Source organism: Crocuta crocuta, unplaced genomic scaffold (genome assembly GCF_008692635.1).
Source record: "Crocuta crocuta isolate KB4526 unplaced genomic scaffold, BGI_CrCroc_1.0 scaffold503, whole genome shotgun sequence".
Taxonomy (NCBI): domain Eukaryota; kingdom Metazoa; phylum Chordata; class Mammalia; order Carnivora; family Hyaenidae; genus Crocuta; species Crocuta crocuta.
Genome location: NW_027527143.1, coordinates 499,388 through 514,675, shown reverse-complemented (window position 1 = coordinate 514,675; position 15,288 = coordinate 499,388). Strand labels below are relative to the sequence as shown.

At 42.2% G+C, this 15,288-nt stretch overlaps 1 long non-coding RNA gene across 1 annotated transcript in view; it reads right to left on the bottom strand.

Moving 5' to 3' along the window:
• Nucleotides 1-1,070: 1,070 nt before the first annotated feature.
• Nucleotides 1,071-15,288, bottom strand: part of LOC144228227 (uncharacterized) — a 116,112-nt gene continuing 101,894 nt past the window's right edge. Inside the window, exons 4-6 of the long non-coding RNA XR_013334151.1 lie at nt 15,008-15,178; nt 13,328-13,443; nt 1,071-1,211 (exon numbers count right to left, since the gene is read on the bottom strand). This is a non-coding gene — a long non-coding RNA (uncharacterized LOC144228227). The remainder of the gene's footprint in view (nt 1,212-13,327; nt 13,444-15,007; nt 15,179-15,288) is intronic.

Genomic DNA, 15,288 nt, shown 5'->3' with positions numbered 1-15,288 from the left:
AATTTTGTTTTCCTTTGGAGAAGCTGCAGATTCAGTTTTTGATCAACATGACAGGGCCAAAGCACATGACTCCCTTATTTCATGGATTTACTTGAGATATATACATTTGTACTATAATTGTCTGTGTTTATAGAATACATATAAAATATTATGACACGTGTCTCTATAATATATGGGCCAATATATGTCTCTCTCTAATACATAGAGGAGACCCCTGCATAATACATATATATGTATGTGTGTATAAAATGTGTGTGTATAAAACGTCAATGACACTTTGTGTTAAAAATATCCACCCTCAGCTTTCTATACATCCTTAAGAGCATGTTTGTGTCATGGGACAATAAGTAGAGAAGTTGGCAGGCTAAGGATCAACTCCATGCTGCAGTCGCTTGGGGAAGAGGACAGAAGTATTGATTTCATGAAGGTTGAGCTGATTACAGTTGAGCAGTGTTCCTCTAACTTCCCTTTCCCCAGGTGGCATTCTAAATTCCTCTTGCTACAGCTGCACAGGGCTGTGTATCCACGCCCGGTGAGACGGAACGCTGAGGGCTTGACACCTGGGATTTGGGCCTACCCGCCTCTCCACAGTGAGGGCAAGCTTTCCCGTAAACCCAACCCAGCTGTCTGAGCAAAATGCCTCGGGCCAAAAAGGGGGTGGCTGGCAGAGATTTGTGATGGAGATGGTGCAGGGCAGGAACTGGGGGGGCCTCCTTTGTCTATGCCACTGCAAAACAGGTTGGCTTTCCCCACATGACTCTCCTTCTTTAGGGCTGCTTCTCCTTGTGGGGTTAATTACACCAACCTGAATCTCAGGGAGGGTGAGTTAATTGCCAAACACTTGACAATTATGAGGAGCCCATGAGGTGCTTCACCACCATAAAGCATTACATCTAATTATTGTTCATAATCATAAAGGTTCAGAAGTGCCAAGGGCTCCCATGGCAACCTTAACTCTTCTCTTTCTCATACACACACACACACACACACACACACACACACACACACACACACACACAGTGATAGACTATTTCATTACAGTATTAAATGCAGCTCATAAACCTGCCATATTAGTGGGCAAATATTTATTTTTAAAGCTGAGATATGTAGGCAGTTCTGGGGTGAAGATTCTTCTTCTGAATGCTCCAGGTGGTCCCCATCCTCAGTGTGATGACACACACAAGGCATTCAGCCAGTGCACCTTGTTTCATCTGCAACAGCAAAATCTTTGTAAGACAGTCATGAGGAAGGACATGGAATGTGACTTTATTTCTTAAATATTTATTTTGAGAGAGAGAGAGAGAGCGCACGTGTGAAAGAGAGGCAGAGGGAAAGGAAGAGAGAGAGAATCCCAAGCAGGCTCTGCTCTGTCAGCATGGAGACCGATGTGGGGCTTGATCTCAAGAACCACTAGATCATGACTTGAGCTGATACCAAGAGTTGTATCCTTAATGTACTGAGCCACCCAGGCGCCCCTGTGTGACTTTATTTTTATGGTATTTCAGTAAGAGTAGCTCAGATTAACTGAGAGTATCTTAGAAATATAGCAGGTGCATGTTCCCTAAACAAGCAACAAAGGAAAATATAAACCATTGATCACTTACAGGGAGATGATAGGATGGGTCCCAGAATGCAAACATGAGGCTGTGAGACTTGACAAGTTTATCAAATTGTCTAAATGAACTGAAGATCAAAGTCCAGCATAAAGGCAGGATGACCCTTATATATACCTGGTTTTATGCACAGTCATGGCAGCATCAGAAGAAGGAAATCAAACTTATGTACGTGGACATGCTTGAAACCCAGCCTTGTGTCTAGTGTGGAATGTCTGCAATAGGAAGTTTCCTAAAGGAGTTGGCTTTGGCTTGTTGGAAACACCACTGCCACAGAGGTCTCTTGTGGATGCTCCATAGTTATTTGTTTGGGAGTGTATTGCTTGGTTCTGTACTTATTAGTGGGGGACACTGGTGGAATTTGGCTTTCTTCTGCATACTTGGAGCCTAGGGCTTCTTTCTAGGACTTTCCCTTTTGAAGAAGAGTAGCTTTCAGTCAAGTTTGGAGAGAGGCATGGTAGGTGCCTTCAGTAAAGTCTTTGTGTCCCTTGCTACCTGTGTTCAGCAACTTATTTGCCTCTTTGTGCCTCAGTTTGTTCATTTGTAATGTAAACAGACATGATTATAGTAATACCCATCACTTGGGATTGTTATGGGAAGTAAATGAGTTAATATGTAAAGCCCTTAGAACAGTGCAAGTGTTAGATAGTACTGGGTACTATTATTGATACTATTGCTAGGTTGTTGTTTTGCATAGAAGTAGTGAAAGTGTTTCCTACTTAGAACTAAATAAAAACCTGTAATGGCTTTTAGTTATAAACATAGAGAATCCAACCTAAGAGCGTTTGGCTGACAAAGTAATCCGTGCGCAACCACAAGTCATGACCAAGTGCCTGAGGGGCCCAGGCAGGAGTAAAGAGCATTGCTGAAATGAGCAGTCTGCACGTACCGCTACGCTGACGCAGTAAGGGCTGGGATATTCATCATATTTACGTCATGTTCCAAGGGCAACCTTGGTTGCTAAATGAATACCAGAGGAGAAGCATCAGTGTCTAGGATGCAACAAAGATTCAGGAACACACGATGATAGTAGAGCTCAGCTGTGAATGGGGTCAAGGAAGAAAAAGTAGGATATGAAGCTTTCTGGGCAGCTCTCATACCAGCCGAGGGACGCCCCATCCTCATGCAGTCCCCTGTGTGGATCAAAAGGAACAACTGGGAAGACTTCAGTGGCAGCACTGGGGTACATGTCTCGTAGGTTTTGAGTCCTCAGTCAACCTATTGCCTATATAATTATGAAGCCTTTGCTTTTGTTTCCATTTCATCAAGAACTACAACGCAAAAGTTCCAGGGCCTGGGCAGCAGTGATAGCATCAGTGCTTTCTGATCAGTGCAAATGTGGAGACTAAGCCTGGGGTGATGGGGAGCCAGGGTGAGCAATTCAGCAGTCCCAGGCCTCTTCCTCCAAGCAGCTTGTGTATGAACACCGTATGGGGCTGCTGGTGGCCTGGAAGGAAGCATTTTAATCTGTTGAGTCATCTATCCATTTAGTCAACAAATATTTATTGAGTATTTTCATATGCCAGGCTCTGTACTGGGCTGTGAATTACAAGAATGCACAAGACAGACTTGTCCCTGGGCTGGTGACAGGCCATTGCAGTGTAGGTGGTAGGCATCGTGGTAGTGGAGGTGGGGGCACCGACCAATTTTGAAGAGAACTAGAGGTCCTGAGCTACCTACAGGGGTGGAGAGGTCAATCTCTCCATAGAAAAGGAGACAATTCAAATTTGATGTTTATCTTAAGCAGAATCAGTGAGTTTTGATGAAATTTCATTGAATTCTTTAAACCACAGGGCTAGTCCCATGATATACATTCCATCTCATTTCTACACAAATGACAAGCTGAGTTACACTCACTCCGGCAAAAGCTTTGCTTTCTTTATGTCACAGACTCTCGGGCCTTGGATGAGGCAACATACTGACAGCCACAGGTGCAAACACAGGACAGAACCTGGAGCTGAACAAAGGCTAGGAATTCTGTTCCACTCCAGAGATCTCTCCGAGGAAGAGAAGAGACTGCAGAGCAGTATAAAGATGACTGATATTTAAAGGCAGATTTCAATGTAATATTTCTCAAGGGCCTCAAAGACATACACAAAAGGTTTGAAACACATAATAAAATCCATGATAAATTTCCCCATCTGTCTCTCACCTCACACCACAAGTCTTTGTCCACTTACCTTCCGGGGAACGTCTGAAGTTTAAAAATGAGGGTGAAACTAGTACTTCCAGAAATGCTATGATGCCTGGTACACCTAGTCATTCTTCTTCCGGACAAAGTTGAGGTCATTTATTTTGTATGCTCTTGACACTTGCCTACCGAACCTTAGGAAGATTCCTCAATCATGCTGTCCTGACCTTTATCATTTACTATAACTAAAGGATTTTTTGTGGTTTATATTAAGTTTAGGTGGGCTAAAAGTATTTTCTCCACTTCACACAGAGAACTCTGTAAAATCAGAATGTCCATCCCAGTAGCCACAGAAGAGAGAGGAATAGATCTCAAGGAAAATAGCATTAAAAGAATCAAGATTTGTAATTCAAACAGATTACTCATTTACTGCTTGGTCTGAAGAACCATGATATTACCCCATATTTTAAGCATCTCTTAAATAAGATTAATTTTTAGAATGACAGGAAATGCCACTCACGAGGGGAAAATAACAATTTACTTAGCACAGATTACTTATTAAAAGGCATTTCATTGCAGTTTAATCTGGTGAGTCAGAATCTGTACCCAGAGATCAGTTATCACCATCCTAGTATGAAGCTCATTAGCTGGGGGAGCTGTGGAAGAGGCAAAGAGGATGGGGAGGACCAGATCCACAGGGGACCAGGGGCTTTGTTAGGCCTGTCTGTGGACATACTCTCTGAGCTGCGTGAGGAGCCTGCACTGGGGACAAGGCAGCCTTTTTACACTGTATTTAAGCAATAGCACTGTCCTTGGTGATCTTGACTTTAATTTATATCACATTTATTTTCTGATTATGAAATGGATACATAACATTCATTGAAAATATTTGGAAAAGTTTTAAAAAGCATCGAGGAAAAATAATCGCTTTTTAAACATTTTTTAAATGTTTTATTTATTTCTGAGAGAGAGAGAGAGAGACAGTGTGAGCAGGGGAGGGTCAGAGAGAGAGGGAGACAGAAAATCTGAAGCAGGCTCCAGGCTCTGAGCTGTCAGCACAGAGCCCAATGCAGGTGTCGAAATCATGAACCGTGAGATCATGACCTGAGCTGAAGTCAGACGCTTAACCGACTGAGCCACCCACGTGCTCCAGAGGAGAAAATGACAGCTTTTAAAGATGCACTGGAGACACACCCTGGTAACAGCTCCTTCTGTCTGATGTGTTTATACCTACAGTGTTTTGAAGGAGGGATAGGGCTTGCTGGGAAGTGCAAAGGCCCTGTGATGAGAGCAAGTTGGTGTGTCCGGGGAGAGCAAGGAGGCTGGTGTGGCTGGAGAAGGATACAGTTTCTCTCCAACTGTAATGGAGAGAAAGTTAGAAGGGATGGTCAGAGAGAGAAATGGGGGGCTGGAACTTACAGGCTCTTGTAGGTTAGAGTAACGATTTAGGGTTTTATTCTGAGTGAAGTAGGAAGCCACTGAGGGATTCATCAAGGGAGTGATATAATATGAGTAATCTTCTAAAAGGCTCTATCTTCTTGGGAGAGGAGAGGAGAATAGCACAAAGACAGAAACATGAAACCATTTCAGCAGTTCACCCAAGAGATGATGCTGGCTCAGACAAGGATGCAAGTGGTAAAGGTGGTAAAAAACCACAAAAACGAACAAAACAAAACAAACAAAAGGTTACATTCTGGATGTAATTTGAAAGTGGAGCCTACAGGATCACTGATAAATTGCATGTGGAGTATAAAAGAAGACGGAGGATGGAAGAGAAAGAGTAAGTGGTGGATTTAAGTGAGGACAACAGGAACCTAGCTGTGGACGCATCACATTTGAGATGTCACAAGACATCCAAGTGGAGGTGACATGTGGATTTGTAACCCTGGAGTTTAGGGGTGATGTCTGGGCTACAGAATTAAATTTTGGAGTTGTCAACATGGAGATGGTATCTGAGGCCAGTAGGCTGAATGAGATCACCCAGGGAGTGAGAGTACATAGAGATGAGAAGAGATTTTGGGACTGAGCCTGTGACATTTAGAGGATGACAAAGGAGCTCAAGAAGGAACAGCTGGGTAGGGAGGAGCAGAACCAAGAGGCTGGTGTCCCAGAGGTCATTTGAAGAAAGGCTTTCAAGGAGGTGGCAGTAATCAACTACTAAATGAAAACTGCTGATAGGTTCACTAAGATTTGCTGAGCAATGACCATTGGCTTTGGCAATGCTGAAGTCATCAGTGACCTTGACAAGAGCAGCTGCAGTGGAATACTGGGAGTGCAGGGGGTTCACTAGGGGCCTGGAAGACAGAGAGTGGAGACCACAGGTATTGGCCAAACAGTAGCACAAAGTAAATATTCAAGAAAAATCTCCATATTCATTGTCAATGTGGAATTCTGAGAAGCCCGAGTATTCACTCAGAAATGAGGGACACACTTCTGTCCATGGTCATCCGTGAGGACCAACTTGCTAGGTGTCTGTAAGATTAGGAAATGTGATGATTTACAGAAAAAAGAGCTTCAGAGAAATGCATGTTATTGGCACATCTCTAAAGATGAAATAGGAATGTCTAGCAGAGATTTCCTTCACCATCCATTAGTTGTCATCAGAGAAGTAAGGCAAAAATGGAATAATTTGATAAAAGCAGCTCACATTTTTCTGATGGTTTTCACTTTGCAGAAGTGCCTTCACACATGTCACCTGATCCTCACACCAGCAGGGGCGGGAGCCATTATTTCACAGTTGAGAAAATGGGGCCTTGGTCAAGGTCAGTGATGGTATGAATAGAGGAGCTGGGACTCAACACAAGGTTTTTAGCTCCAAATCTCAGCTCTTTCTACTTTATCATCCTACCTCTCTTAAATGGCAGACATTGCTTTTTTAGTTTTTCAAGTTTCACAAGTTTTACAAGTTTTACAAGTTTTACAACAATTAAATACTTATCATGGGTTAGGCCCTTTTTGATGGGCTTTCTGTGAATATACTGCGTACTCCTCAGAACAACCCCATCAGACAGTCACTATTATTACCCTCACTTTATAGAGGAGGAAATTGAAAGAGAAGCTAGGCAACTTGCCCAAAATCACAGAGCTAAGAAGCTGTGAGGTAGGATTAGACCCAGGTGTTTTGACTTTAGAACCCAGGCTCTTAACTACATTTTGCCGTTTTACCTTCTATAGACCCAGCTTTTCAAGCAGAGATAACAACCGACTTGACTTGACCATAGTCACGTGTTGATTGATGCTGATCCTAGTCCAGAACTCTGATAATTTTGATCAGTAAAAGTCCAGAACTCTGATAATATTGAGCACCTTCTGGGAGTGATGTGTAGTGTTACATAATTTGAAGTCAGGCATAAAAGAAGTGGAGGTGTGGTTTATTCTTTCAAGGAGGTTTTAGTGGCAGCCAGTGTACCATCAACTGTCTTGTGTGGCAATTCTCCTGTGATTCAGGGCAGTAGGTCTAGTCAGTTGTTACTGTTCAACAAATACCCACTCTCCCCTTTCTCCAGCCCAGGGAACAAGTGCACTTTCCTGTCCACCTTGGGCTTGGCCATTTGACCTGCTTTGGCCATTACGATATTGGCAGATCTGATATGAGCAGATATTTTAGTCTGTTTGTGGGGTGTGGCTTGGTCTCTTGTAGTTCCTCCATCTACCAGGAGAGGAACATGTCCTCATAGCTCCTTCAGTCTGAGTCCCAAAATGAGAGACACAGGAAGCAAACGGCCTGCAGCCTAGGGCCATGTCTAGCTTTCCCCAGTTGAATTCAGCTGAGCTCAACAGAGCCACAACTCAGATCCATGAATGAGAAATAAATAGTTGTTGTTTAAGTCATTCAGGTTGTCAGAGTTGCTGTGCAGCATTATTATACAGTAGTTGATTAATCCACTTGGGAAATGTAGATTGAAAAATCGCAATGTATTTTGAAATTTTAGTTACCATCTTATAATAATAAATTGAAACGCAGTAACTATATGTGAGTTAGGAACAGATCAGTTCACAGCAGTGCAGGTTAACAGCCACTGTCTTGCCCCCAGGAGCCCTACTTTGGAACTAATCTTTGAAGAAAAGGAAACCAACCACTTATACACATCTCTCTTTGTTTCTTTTATATTAGACATGTTAACCATGATGACTGCCATAGGAAAAAATGCATGGCATTAGACAGGGACAGATTTAGACAGCCATGTGTGAAGTCACATAGATGTGACCCAGACTCTCCCAGCTACCTCTGATTGGACTACAGCCAGGGTGACCTGAGAGCAGCTGACTCATAGGCTGGCTCAAAAAAAGTGATTAGCTCAGCCAATCAAATCCATCCACAATTTGAATTAGGGAGTATAGAAACTTAGAAGACTGTAAGTAGAGACGCAGAGAAAAACTGGTTGAAACAGAGGAGAGGCACAGTCTCCTTAAAGCATGACTCAACAGCTATAGAGTGAAGATCCATGAAGCCCTACCTGCAGGGAGCCCCATGCTGTCTTGTGTCCAGAATTGCCCTCCAGCTCTGCTGTTTGTGAAGCTTGGCCCCCAGGCACTTCTTATATGAAGTTCCAGAGATATCTCTCCATTACTGCTCAATACACAATCTCTAGCTGAGCCCCAAGCCAATCTATTCCTTGCACACTTACCAGTCACCCTAGAAAAGCCCTTGGTTCTTCTTCCTCCCACCTTTATGGTTCTGAGAGAGGAAAGGCAGCAACTACATTTTGTGTTGTTTTGATGACCTTCTGTAATATTGACTATACCGTTGAAAATGCAAAGAGAATCAATTGAAATAAAACATCACCAAGTGTGTCCCTTTCAGAGTGAAGGGCGGAGATGATTTGCAGGCTGTTGATTAGCATGTGCAGCCACAGAATCGAGCTCAAGATCATGCTCATGGCAGATATGATAGAGAAGGTGTGAGGTCCTGGTGGCCTCAAGGAGGAAGCTACAAGGCATAGGGGACAGAAAGGGACACGATGCTCAGGGAAATAATGTTATATGCAGTGAAGTGAGCACCACCAACACTTTCTCATTTGGAGAGGCTGTCTAACTTCTTCTGAAAATTATAAGAACAAATGTGGTTACTAATATGTTTGTTCCATTTTGAAAAAACTGTTTCATCATTCTTAAAAGCCAAATGAGTCATTTGTTTTTCTCACCACCTCTGACCAATAAAAAGAGAAGTTTCAAGTGGGCCCTTATACATCCTTATTCTATACACCTGACATGAAGTCGGGGGCCTTGTGGATTGTGGTCAGTCCTGGAGGCCTTAACCATGACCTGTAGGGCAGGAACATGTGGTGCTCTCCCCCTGGTTCAAACCACATGGGCAGGGATGGGACCTCTCCGTTTAGGCCTGGACATTTAAAACCCAGGGACTTAGCATTCCACTATTTTATATGCAAGATGAGAATTTCTTTATAATAACAAAAAGTTAATTCCCTTATCAAACATAGTAAATTGCTCAAATAATAGTAGTAAAGTAACATAATTTTCTAAATACAAAAAAGGGCTTGGATAGACCTCAAGGGTATTATGCCAAGTGGAAAAAAACCAGTCTGAAAAGGTCATATACATTGTTTACTTTAGGATTTCATTTATATAACATTCCTGATATGACTAAATTACAGAGATGGAGAACAGATTAGTGATTGCTGGAGGTTACAGATGGGGGCTCGGGAAGGGGATGGGTATGAGTATGAAGGGGTAGCACAAAGGAGATCTTTGGAGCGATGAGTAGCTCTGTGTCTTGATTGCAGTCGGACTAAATGGCATAACTCTATAAACACATTTTGCCAATGTCAATTTGCTGGTTTTATTACTATGTTACAGCTATGTAAGTTACAGCCATTGGGAGAACCCGAGTGACCTCTCTATGCTATTTTTGCCAATAGCAAAATAGCTATGAATCTAAAATTATCTCAGAGTGAAAAGAGTTTTTATTTGGTTGTTTGTTTTTATAAAACCAGCATGCCATGATTAAGAAAGTAAAAAGATGTTGGATGTCTGGGTGGCTCAGTCAGTTAAGTGTCTGACTCTTGATTTTGGCCCAGATCATGATCCCAGGGTTGTGGGATTGAGCCCTGTGTGAGGCTCTGTGCTGACAGTGTGGAGCCTGCTTAGGATTCACTATCTCCCTTTCTGTCTGTCCCTCCCCTGCTCATGTGCATGTATGAAACATAAATATAAAAAAAAAAAAAGTGGAAAGACCAGGCTACCATATGGGAAAAACTATTTGCAATACATTTATGTGACAAAGGGCTCAAATACAAATTTGTAAATCATTCCTATAAATAAGTCAATAAGGTCAAAGAACTCAATAAAAATGGGCAAAAGACAGTATCTAAACACCTGATGACCACTTAAAAAGGTGTCCAACATCATTATGCGTTATGAAAAGGCAAATTAAAGCCACAGTGAGGTACCACTACACATACCCATTAGAATGGCTAAAATTTAAAAGACTGACAATACTGAGTTTGGTGAGGATATAGAACAATTAGAGTCTTCATATATTGCAGATGGGGATGTAAATTGGTCCAGCCACTCTGGAAAACTCTGGAGAGTTTGAATTCCCCAGGAAGCAAACTCTGTGATGCAGATAAGCATGTTGGAAGTTTATTAGGTAGTACTGTTGGGACTGGCACCTGGGAAAGGAAAGGAAGAGGAAGGAGGTTTGGGCAGAGGGCAGAGCTGGGCTACAGGGCAGTCTCAGGAAAGACCTTAGGAGGAGCACTAAAGCTGGGATGGCCATTTAGAGTTGTTCTGGGTTGGGACTAGGGAGCTTGGTTTTATGCCTCAGATCGGTCACTGAAGACTGAACAATCATTGGATGTGGGCTGGCCTGGGACAGAGTTGTGACCTGCGGTGAGGCACCTCTCCCCAGCCCAGGCAGTCCCAGGGCTGTCCTCCAGTCACACTCTCAGAAGTGAGGGAAATGGCACATCAATCCAAAGAGGGGATCAGCGTGGTACATCAGAGCTCCGCTAGAGTCCACGGCTTGTACTACCCAGGTTTGCTTCCTCATAAAGGTTCAAGAATAGCTCCTCTAAAAATTCTGATGGACTCTTTTTGGACAAACTGTAGTCTCTGCTATCTAAGCTGGGGCAGATACCTTTCACATCTCCTATGACCCAGGGTGGCTTTCCTTTACCCTCAGTAACCAACTCTACTGGTCTCAGAGGCTTACCTGACGGTATGAACCAGAGCCTCATTCCTGAGAGCTGAGTCCCTGGTTACAATGCTCTTCTCAGGCCAGGATTCCTTTTACCACCAAAACTGGGCACAAGAGTATCAAGAGTCACTCAGGTTAGTCACCTGGATATGAACTATATTCCTCCCTGCTCTCCTCCTGATGATTCATTACTGCTAGAACAGTGGTTCTTTTCCTTAACATTAAGTCTCTTGGCAGAAAGAGCAAAAAATGCCCAGGCAGCAGCCATATTTCAGTGGTACTATAGCTGAGTCCCCTAGTGGAAGGATTCCCCTTCTGGGGAACCAGAACCTCTAAACCTACAGAACCCAGACTTGCAGGGATGTGACGCACAAAATCTCGCCATCATTGGGAGTCATGTTATTGTGAAGCCTTTCCTCCTTTTATTGCTTTGTTCTTAGACCAATGTATTCAATCTACTGGGGACAAAGAAGGTCCCAAAGAAGGCATATAAAGGTCACTGATTTAGAGTGTACATTGTGTCCTGGAGGATGACACCCAATCCTGCAAGATACCACCTCCAAATTGGCACGTGAGCTGTTCCTCAACAGGTTATTTCATCACTCTTCTCGGTTATATGGCATTTGATAGAACTAGTGAATCCCATAGTCATGTGCCCAATCACAGAGATGTTTTGCTATATAGTGGTGGATCACCCTGTAAACTTCAGACAGTAGAGTTGGCTTAAACTCTGTGGGCAGGAAAGTCAAACCCATATCTAAATATGTCTTTAGTATTGTCAAAATGAGGCACTGTCTCATTAGGATGACAGAGGTTTAAGTAATCAGCCTGGCACTAAGTAGCTAGTTGACCTACTTGAGAGATGGCGCTGTATCAGAGACTTATCACTGATTGGTCACTGTTGCTAGCAGGTTGGACATTCAACAGCAGCATGGGCAACATCAACCTTTGTAAGTGGGAGGTATGCTGCTGGTACCACAGACAGTTGCTAGCCCTACTATGATTACTCCATTCATATGTCCATTGTGCCAGCACTGGCATGGCCAATGATAGGGGCTAATGTCAACTGTATTTTTAATGATGTCTTTCTGGATTTTTAATGGTTTTTCCCATGGTGGAGTGTTAACATGAAATACTAAGATCTCCATACTATAAGCTCATTCCCATATGTCCATCCACATCTTTCTACTCCAGACGTCGTTGTCTCTAACCTTCCCGTTTCCTTCCAAACCTTTATCAGTTGGATAAGCCATTTGCTATTGTCCATGGATCTGTGTATATTTTACCCCCTGACTACTTCTCCTATCACACAAAGTGGATGACCAGATTTAATGCCCAAGGCTCTGCTCGTTGAGAGGATCCCCCTTCACCATTGTCTTTAGGTTCATCCATGAGTATGAACTTCCATCTGTTTTTGACCTGTGCTCAACATTCAAACCAGCCCATCTATGAACTGAACTTAGGCTTTTTTCCTCCTCTATCATCAGGTCTTAAGGGAGACCCCAGGTGTCCATAGGTGTGAGCTGAAGAGTCAGCACTCTTCTGCTGAAGCAATTCCCAAAGAGGGCTGACAGCTGGCAGCAGTCCCAGCAGCTAAGAGGAATGTCCTGAAGGAGAATCTGAGGGAATTATTATAAACTCCACCAAAAGCATCAACTAAAGCTAAACATATACGTACCCTATCACCCAGACATTCCACTTTAATGTATAGATGGAAAAGAAATGAGTGCATTTGTCCAATAACAACAACAAAAAAAAGATATAAAAAAAATCCACAGCAGCTTTTTTCATAATAGTCTCAAGCTGGAAACAGCATATACGTCCATCATCAGAAGAGCTAAATAAATTAGGAGTATAGTCATACAATGAAATACAAAACCATAATACAAAAGAACAAACTGCTGATATATACAATAATGTGGATGAATCTTACAGACATTATGTTGAGTGAAAAAGCTGGAGCCCAAAGAGCATATACTGTCTGATTTCATCTCTATGATTTACCAAGGAAAGACATAACTAACTCATGGTATTTGAAGTAAGAATAGTCCTTACTTCTGGTAGAGGTTGGTGGGTATTGCCTGGGAGCTTTCTGGGTGGTAGAAAATATTTTGTATCTAGATCTGGAATTTGATTACATTTACACATATATATGTATACACACCTACATATATATATATATACATATATATGTAAAAATTCATGAAGCTATACACAAAAGATCCATATACTTTACACATTTCACTTTCTTGTATTTGATCTCAATTTTTAAAAATCCAAATAGCATATGCAAGTGAAACAAAAAATGAAANTGCCCCCAACCTTCTTAGTTCTTTTAGGAGACAAAGCCTTAAAGCATAAATACTATGTAAATCCCACTTTGCTAATGCTACATTATTTAGAGTCACAGTGTCCTGAATTTACCTGATCTGATTCTTCTTTGGGTCTTGGGGTTTCTGCTCAACTGTCCTTTCCATCTATAGCAGCGTCTTGACTCTGACTTTCCTGGAATAATTTTCATTTCTGGAGCAAACTGCACCCTACAAAATATAAACATGCTCCAGTTCCCCTCCCTACACCTGTAAATCTTCTCCTGCAGCTGATGTCCCTCTTTTATATTGGAAACATTTGATGTCACTGTTTCTCAGCTATTTTCAATTACCCTGTCACTTCACTTCCCCATCCTCCAAGGCTTTCTGTGTGTGAATGATTTAGCAGGATTCAGTAATTAGATATTTAAAGGGACCATCTTCTTGTGAAACAAGGCAATTTTTTTTTCTGCACAAAATTAACCCAGTTAACACTGTGTATGAGTTATATACAGTCTTGTTCCCATGGTGAATATGCCAGGCAATGATCTGTCACTGTTGGGGGTAGATAGGTATGATAGGAGCATCTTATTCAAATTATTTAACCATTTTTTCAGCTGTAAAATAGGTAATAGAATTTCTGTGGGACTTAGGGTCAACATCTATAAAGCAGTAAAACAGATCCTGATAATGGTGAGTACCTTAAGAAAAATTCTGATCAGAACCATGTTGCTCACTGAGCATGTGCAGAATATGTCCATGGAAACCAGCAACAGCAAGAAAATGCCTCCAGTACAAATAAATGCACCCTACTTGGGAAGGACAAATCCCAAACAGGAAATGATCTCCTGTTGTTAACAGGCAACACAGAAAGAATGATTTGTTACGTAGAAAGAATTTCTTTAAAGATTGAGCTGAATTAATTATTGAAGATGTGCATGATGAGTAGGCAGGATAATATCAAGGTGTTCTAAATTATTTACACTTTATTGCTCTTAGTCTGTGGGTATTTGACATGCCTCATCTTCTGCTGGGGGATTCTGCAGTGTTCTTGGCCCAGAATATTTTCTGATAATGCATATCTTTAAGAAATCCTGAGGTGTCCTATTCATTTAAAATAATCAGTTTCTTGAATTCTCTGTCACAAAGATACTGCTCTTAGCAATATCTTCTTTCAGGTTGCAGACTGTAGCTTTTGTTTTATGGTGCATGAGATGGAAGAGATGTTTCCAAGGAACATGTCAGGTTTTTTTTTTAAATATTTATTTCTAGGAGAGAGAGAGACAGCATGAGCAGGGGAGGGTCAGAGAGAGAGGGAGTGACAGACTCTGAAACAGGCTCCAGGCTCTGAGCTGGCAGTCAGCACAGAGCCTGATGCGGGGCTCGAACCCACGAACCGCAAGATCATGACCTGAGAGAAAGTTGGATGCTTAACCGACTAAGCCACCTGGGCACCCCGGAACATGTCAGTTTTGAATGTGCAACCAACTGTTCTACCATTTCTGAAAATCTTGATGTAATGGTAAAAATGATGTTAAGAAGGTCTTTACCACTTATTTTACTTAGGTCATCTCCTGGAGCTTTGGGGCTCCCAATGGTCCACATATGGCCGTGTGCTCTAGTGTGGCAATTAAAGTTAAGCAGCCGCTGTGGCATGTCCACACATTCCTCTGGAGCCAGATGCAGGTATTATAGGAGGGGACTGAGAAGTTCCCCCTGAGACCAAAATGCACACACAAAGAGAAGGGGGAGAATATTTACAAACAGCTATGAAGATAATTTTGATTTGACTTACCTGGAATTCTTTCTCATCTTTATCCATAAGAAGAGAATCAGAGGCATCAAAGTCCTGTGCAAATTAGTTGTCACTAATGTCTTGAGCATCCCAGATTCCCATTCTTGCTCTATTTCCCTCAGGATAAATGATTATGGGGTCCGAGCAAAGGTCAGATGTTCAGGATAGGCTCTAGAAGAATCCAATACATTTATCATTTTTTTACATTAAATTTTCCCTAAATCTGCAGAGCCCTGGCTCTAAGAAATACCCTAAACCTAGGATTTGAGGTGGATGTAGGG